This window comes from Homarus americanus, unplaced genomic scaffold (assembly GCF_018991925.1).
Source record: "Homarus americanus isolate GMGI-L3 unplaced genomic scaffold, GMGI_Hamer_2.0 scaffold56881, whole genome shotgun sequence".
Taxonomy (NCBI): domain Eukaryota; kingdom Metazoa; phylum Arthropoda; class Malacostraca; order Decapoda; family Nephropidae; genus Homarus; species Homarus americanus.
In genome coordinates, this window is record NW_024753956.1 from 1 (window position 1) to 8529 (window position 8529).

General features: G+C 41.2%; 1 long non-coding RNA gene across 1 annotated transcript; it reads right to left on the reverse strand.

Moving 5' to 3' along the window:
- Positions 1-295: 295 nt before the first annotated feature.
- LOC121855665 lies at positions 296-7644 on the reverse strand. Its single transcript, XR_006086827.1, has 2 exons — positions 7455-7644; positions 296-401 (listed from the first exon to the last, which is right to left on the reverse strand). It is a non-coding gene; the product is annotated as an uncharacterized LOC121855665 (long non-coding RNA).
- Positions 7645-8529: the final 885 nt, after the last annotated feature.

Here is an 8529-nt window from a genome sequence, read left to right on the forward strand (position 1 = left end):
CCTATAATCAGTGGATCCTATAATCAATTAGGTGGGAATACAGGCGCACATTCATCACCAGACACTTGTATATAAAGAACGTTAGGTTGGGTTAGGTTAGGTTAGACAGCCTTACCTCATTTAGGAAGTGCCAAAAGGGTTTAGTACGCTTGAAGATCATGTGGAGATAAATGTAAAAGTTGCGAAAAACGGAATTTGAGGGAACACCACGTGATGACCAGTACGAACACTTCCTCCAGCAATACACAATGAACAGTAACACCACTGCCAGACCCACAGTCCACGTTGATGCCTCCATATTTGTTTTATTCCCTGGGTTTTTCTCTCTCTTGTTTTTTTATTGTTTCATATTCCACTTCTTGTCGTGTCATATACGTTCTCCGTGTCTCCTCTTGCTCAATCTGAAGAAGTAAAAAAGTAATATAGATTAGAGTGTCGTAGTTTAATTTTTTCTCGGGACAAGATAACAGTACCAGTCACATCTGAGCCTCAGTAAATTTGGGGTACTATTGCAGAGGCGAGTCACCTGAAGATTAACCACCCCACCTTATATTCCCTGAAGATTAACCACCCCACCTTATATTCCCTGAAGATTAACCACCCCACCTTATATTCCCTGAAGATTAACCACCCACCTTATATTCCCTGAAGATTAACCACCCCACCTTATATTCCCTGAAGATTAACCACCCCACCTTATATTCCCTGAAGATTAACCACCCCACCTTATATTCCTTGAAGATTAACCACCCCACCTTATATTCTCTGAAGATTAACCACCCCACCTTATATTCCCTGAAGATTAACCACCCCACCTTTTATTCCCTGAAGATTAACCACCCCACCTTATATTCCCTGAAGATTAACCACCCCACCTTTTATTCCCTGAAGATTAACCACCCCACCTTATATTCCCTGAAGATTAACCACCCCACCTTATATTCCCTGAAGATTAACCACCCCACCTTTTATTACCTGAAGATTAACAACCCTTAATCTAACCTACATTACCTAAACTTAAGCCCCCAAATAATAATGGGCTGGTTAATCTTCAGGTGAGGTAAACTGGGACTGTATAATCTTTAGGTAATTCATTTTAAACGGGAATAGTTTTTTTTTTCATAATTTATGCTGACCAGTTGGACACTTCCTCACAACTCCAGTTACAGGTTTTCTTTTTGTAATAACTATCATATATTATTTACAACTGTTTTGGAGAGGTGAGGATGAACCACACTGGCTCAATGCAACATACTGGCTCATTGCACCACACTGGGTCAATGCATCACACTGGCTCATTACATCACACTGGGACAATGCACCACACTGGCTCATTGCATCACACTGGGACAATGCATCACACTGGCTCATTGCATCACACTGGGTCAATGCACCACACTGGCTCATTGCATCACACTGGGTCAATGCATCACACTGGCTCATTGCATCACACTGGGTCATTGCATCACTCTGGCTCATTGCACCACACTGGGACAATGCATCACACTGGCTCATTGCATCACACTGGGTCATTGCATCACTTCCGGCTCATTGCACCACGCACTGGGACAATGACTGCCACTGGCCTGGCTGCATCACACTGGCCACGATCACACCGCTTCCATTATTGCACCACACTTGGGTCAATGCACCACACTGGCTCATTTGCACCATACCGGGTCATGCATCACACTGGCTCATTGCATCAAGCACTCTGGGCCAATGCATCACACTGGCCTATTGCACCACACTGGCTCATTGCACCACACTGGGTCAATGCACCACACTGGCACATATTGCACCACACTGGGTCAATGCACCACACTGGCTCATTGGGTGCACCACACTGGGTCAATGGACGCACTGGCTCATTGCACCACACTGGCTCTACACATCACACTGGGTCAATGCATCACACTGCTCATTGCACCACACTAACACGTAATCACAGGCTCATTGCACCACACCGGCTCATTGCATCACACTGGGTCAATGCATCAATTGGCTCATTGCACCGCTTACTCGGGTCAATGCATCACACTGGCATCACACTGGCTCATTGCATCACACTGGGTCAATGCATCACACTGGCTCATTGCACCACACTGGCTCATTGCATCACACTGGGTCAATGCATCACACTGGCTCATTGCACCACACTGGGTCAATGCATCACACTGGCTCATTGCATCACACTGGGTCAATGCATCACACTGGCTCATTGCACCACACTGGCTCATTGCATCACACTGGGTCAATGCATCACACTGGCTCATTGCACCACACTGGGTCAATGCATCACACTGGCTCATTGCATCACACTGGGTCAATGCATCACGCTAACACGCATCACACTGCCTACGGTACCTTAAGCATTTCGGGCCAATGCATTGCACTCGCCTATTGTACCACATCATTAATTGTATCAAGCATCAATACGTAGACTAAGATTGCCTATTGCACACTGGCTCATTGCATCACACTGGGTCAATGCATCACACTGGCTCATTGCACCACACTGGGTCAATGCATCACACTGGCTCATTGCATCACACTGGGTCAATGCATCACACTGGCTCATTGCATCACACTGGGTCAATGCATCACACTGGCTCATTGCACCACACTGGCTCATTGCATCACACTGGGTCAATGCAACATACTGGCTCATTGCACCACACTGGGTCAATGCATCACACTGGCTCATTGCACCACACTTGGTCAATGCATCACACTGCCTCAACACAGGATGCGATTTTTCCCCACCATGTATTACCCACACTACTTTTACTATTGTATTCAAATTACCAGCAAGTAAATGTCCAGGTAACCCTTTCTAAATAAAAACCCCTTTATATTACTTTATTTACTTAATTCATGTTGAAAATAATGAATTACAACTTGAAAATAGCCCAAACAAGTAATGTGGTTAACAAGTGTATGGTAATGTTAAAGGCATTACAAACCAACGTACTATTTAACTGAATAGAAAAATCCAAACATTTATATAATAATAATAGTGAAATATGAGCAAACACACAAAAAGTATAAATTGCTAGTTCAACATAAGAAAATTTTAACTCTAACGCTAAGTCACAAATAGGCACATTTAACATATCTAACAAGCATCATCCGTAACCTTAATAATTTAATAACTAATCATTGTGACTGTAAGAAGCGCTGGAAAAAACGCCATTAAAAACAAGGCGTAGACTAACTCATTCTTGGCAACTTCCACACACACACACACACACACACACACACAGAGACTGATATAGCTATGAGAACAGCTCAGTCCAAACCATTGTAAAAATTATCAACAACTCGTAATCAACCAATGTATTCACTCCCAGCCAATTTTATCTTTTTTGCACTGTCAGTATGTTAAAACGCCCTGTAGTATAACCTTCTCCCCCACCTTGTTATTATATATCATAATTGTATCACTTACGTTAATTGTATACTATTTATCAATCAAGTGACCCATTCCCCAATTATGTAACTGAATATTTTCAACCTTTTGGCTGCCGTGATCTTTCAATACACAGTAAATTATTATTATTATTATTATTATTAGACATACACAGTTACACACACAGACATACACAGTTACACACATACACATAGATATACACAGTTACACACAGACATACACAGACCACTCACACAGACATACACACATACCCACACAAACACAAACACAGACATACACAGACAAACACAAACACAGACCCACACAGACATACACAAACACAGACCCACACACACATACACAAACACAGACCCACACAGACATACACAAACACAGACCCACACACACATACATACACAAACACAGACCCACACAGACATACACAAACACAGACCCACACAGACAAACACAAACACAGACCCACACAGACATACACAAACACAGACCCACACAGACAAACACAAACACAGACCCACACGTAAACAAAATACTCTTAAATTTCTCAGTGATTCGTAAGTTAAATTTCAAATATAAAATCTAAAGCGGGATATGACTTATATTAGGAATCTTTGAGAATTCGAATAAATATATACTGTAGATTCAAACCTCAAACTAAACATTTACACTTCACATAACCTGCCATGGGCGACGGTCCACTTGCGAATTGGTAAAAACAGAGTCAACAATGTACACAGATATTGTGCTCTTAACACTATGACTAAGGTTCAAAAGTGACTGGGGCTATCAGCTTACCTTGATAACCTGTGGGTGTTGGCTACACTGATCTACAGCAGGTTGATACCACATACCCCAGGAATATTGATTATCTAAAGTTAATTCTATTACCCAATAACACCATTGTAATATTTATTTAGAAATACGAAGAATATAAGATATTTTCAGAAATACTTGTACATTTTGGGGGAATGTTTGGTACTTATAATAAATGCCTCGTTTTTTTTATGACGCTGTAAGGCAACTTTAACTGACGTAACCTGATGCCTCAGCTGACGACAAAGTGATGCAATAATTACCTTTTTTATTTGTTTAGAAATTTACAAAAGTTTCACTTGATAAGTATCTTAACAGACGCCTAAATTTTCAAGTTCCACGTCGTAACTTGAAAATCAAAGCGCATCTGGGAGGAGAATTATTAGAAAAAAAATATCTTTCACAACCGTCCGAATTTCTAGATTTTATTTTTTTATTTTTATTTATTTATTGGGCACTCCTCTACAGCCTTGTGCAAGGTGAAGCGCAGAAGCGTTTACAGTGCCCAACAAGGAAGCATGCTAACTTCATGCTTGCCTTTATGTCTCATGAGTTAAGGGCATAGAAGCCTGAAGAGTCAATGGTTTATGTCATCAAGTTATTGGAAGCTCCAACAACTTGTCCCCGAATACGAATTCGCAACTTTCGATTTACACCAGGTACCTACTTTACTGCTAGGTGAACAGGGACTAATGGGGGCCAGGAAGTATGTCCAAACAACTTCCACCGGCCCGGGAATTTCTAGATAACGCCACAGCTTTGATTAAGGTTACTGTTGTTTGATCTGAGTTTTTTGAATAGTATGTTTTGCCTTTGTGCATTAAGTAACTCATTATTTAATTTGTCGTGGAACTCGGCAACCTCAGATCTCGCTATCAGGTCTGTTTCAATCGTCGGGTCCAATAGTTCACCCCCAAGCGTGATACCCCTTCTCTCAACAGCCTCTTCAAACTATAAAAGTTTGCCCTTCTGAAATCTGGGACTTTTGTGGAATTTTCCTTATGGCTGCCCTGGAAATCTAACTGGAATCTAATTTCTTTGTGATCGGTGTTTGCAAGTTTGTTCCCTACCTCGACATGACTAATGAGGTTTTCTTTGTTCGACAGAACTAAATCGAGTAATACTAAACAAATTTTTCGAATGGTCGGAAAAATGGCAGATGAAATTCAATGTGGACAAATGTAAAGTACTCAGTATAGGAGATGTAAACAGGGAAACCAGTTACCAGATGAACAACGATGCCATTGTGGAATCCGACTGCGAGAGAGATTTAGGAGTAATGATAAGTAGGAATCTTAAGCCAAGTAAACAATGTGTTTTAGCTCGTAACATGGCTAATAAAGTACTTGGGTTCATACAAAGGAGTGTTAGTTACAAGACTAGCGAGGTCATCTTAAAATTATATCTAGAGCTTGTGAGACCTCACCTGGATTACGCAGTTCAGTTCTGGTCACCGTATTACAGAATGAATATAGAATCATTGGAAAGAATCCAGAGGAGAATGACAAGACTAATCCCGGGCATTAGGAACCTTGAATACAGAGACAGGTTAAAGCATCTTAATTTGCACTCTCTCGAGAGACGTAGAGTGAGGGGCGACATGATAGAGGTGTATAAATGGAAGTCAGGGTTAAACAAAGGGGACATTACAAAGGTACTCAACTATCCAACCAGGAGCGAACTCGTAACAATGGTTTTAAATTAGACAAATTTAGATTTCGGCGTGAAATTGGTAAACACTTGTTTGGATGATTGGAACAAGTTACCAATTATCATCATTAACTGGAATACGCTGAATAGCTTCAAACATAGGTTGGATGCTTATATGAGCAATAGGGGTTGGGTATAAACGGGACTGCCCAGTATGGGCCAATAGGCCTGCTGCAGTTTCCTCCATTCTTATGTTCTTATGTTCTTATATTATTACCCCGGGTGGGTTCGGTTATATGTTGACTTAGGAAACAGTCCTGGATTGTATCAAGAAAATCCTCTGATTCTGAGTTACCCGTAAGGTCAATCCAATCTATTTGGCCAAAGTTAAAGTCGCCTACTATACAGACTTTGTTGTGTATGGAAGCCCTGTGCATTTCATCCCAGATAAGTCGCTCATTAACTCTATCAAGATTGGGAGGTCTATATATTACTCCTGTGATTAATTTTCCCCTACCGTCGATTAATTCTATCCAAACTGTTTCTGTATTCCGCTCAGTTTTTATTTCCTTATTTATTTCACACTTCAGATTATCCCTGACATAGATTGCTACTCCGCCTCCTTTCCACATTGTTGTACTTCATCTAAATTTAACCCTTTCACTATATGTATCTCTAATGGGTAAACCTGATGTATGTACACATAGTGGAGATAGGCTGGCGTAGGCGTAAAACGGAATGTAGCTTAATATATTAAAGAAAGGAACATTTTGCACTCATTTAGACATAAAACGGGAGAGTAAAATCTGGCTTACACGTAGAACAAGGTATTAATAAAAATACAATTGATAAAAACTGAAGGTGTAGAAAAAGAGCTTAGGATAAAATGATGAATAAGAAAAATAAATAATAGGAAAAAAAGGCGCGACGGGGAGTTCCCCTGAGATGACGTCAACAAAGAAAGCGATAAAGGTCATTTCCTTCTGTTACGTCAGCTGAGAGGGAACCTGACAGCCTAACTGACCTACAGTGTGTCTAAAGTTTGTGTAAGTTGAATATTCCTCGTAAATAAAAATGTTCCAAGCTTTTTAAGTTAAAAACACGAAAATATAATACCTAGAAATAGTTTTTACCGAATCTATCTATCTATCTATCTGTCTATCTATCGATCTATCTATCTATTTATCTATCTATCTATCTATCAGTCTTTCTATGTGAGATTTCATCAAATTGGTTCACTTGTAAGTTACTATATAAACACGCTGCCATGGAGATAACAAAATAGTAACATCATCCTAAATATATAAAAATAATAACAGAATAATGCTGTAACGTTATCCTAGAGGCAGAGAATAACAAGTCCCAGAGATGGATATAAGAATGGCATCAATACAGTCATCATGTTAGCCTAGGGCTCCACTGTACAGGCCTCGGTAGAGGTAGTAACAGAATTTGACCAACACCCCAGACTAACATCACTATAGACAGACTAGAAAATATCTACTCTATACCATAATCACTTTACAAAATTATAAACTACCAAGAGTAGTACGGTACAAACCTGTTAGAGCTCTTCAAGCGACGCACAGCGACTAAAGCTCAGGCTTCTCTAGATATGATAATAACGACGACCTTGCATCAGAATTCCACCAAGTTGCAAGATACCTCTACACAGCAGCGTTATAATAGTCTTTATTCATTATTTGAAGTCATTTCAAATAATTTATTTGTTATGGGACTCGACGTCTCCAAAGCATTTGACAGGCAGTCTTTGCTTTCTAAACTTCCCTCTTATGGTTCTCTTCCCCACTTTGTTTTCTAATCTCTAGCTTCCTTGAGAACCGATCCATGGCAGTTGTTGTCGTTAGGCCACCTGGCTTATTGCATCATAAACTTTGTAATTACTATATTGAATCGGGGTGCTTGAGGACATTCTTGCTGTTTATCCCAAATTTGCTAGCCCACACTGATTAGTCTTCAATTAGAATATGACGTCCAATGTATATGAACTACTGTCCTGCATGGCAGTGAACAGTAACATTGTAGTGGATTCCTCCCCTACAAACGCTGTTTGCCGCCGAGTAGCCGACCCCGCGAATTCCCCAGTGCATACCTCGTGGTCTTGGTCAACCATGCGCCGCCATACATGACGGAGGTCAACTATTAAGCCACGCCTACTTCCGCTATATTAGACCTGACCTCGTGGTGACCTACCTCTCTTTTCTACTTACAGCCACCAGCAAGCAACGCCTCCTCCTCCTCCTCCTCCTGCCTGGCGGTCCTCGCTCCCGCCGGCGACCATGGCGACCCACAAGCTGGTCCTCCTCTGAGCACCCTCACCAACCAGCTCTCTCTACTCAACGCTTGTAACCATGCTGCCTTCCCAGCACCAAGCTGCATTATACATTTAATACACTATGTATACAGAGAGCATATTGTGAGTTTCCTTTCTCCATCCCATCCTGAGTGTGAACCCAAACATAACGTACCCCACAAATGCTGACCCCCGGAGATTCGCACCCACACAGGATGGAGGAGAAACCGATCACTCTCCCAGTCTTCAAGCAACATGGAAGACTGGCTTATCCACACAGAGGCAGCTCTCACCGGCTCTACAGCTACTGTCTCTACACTGC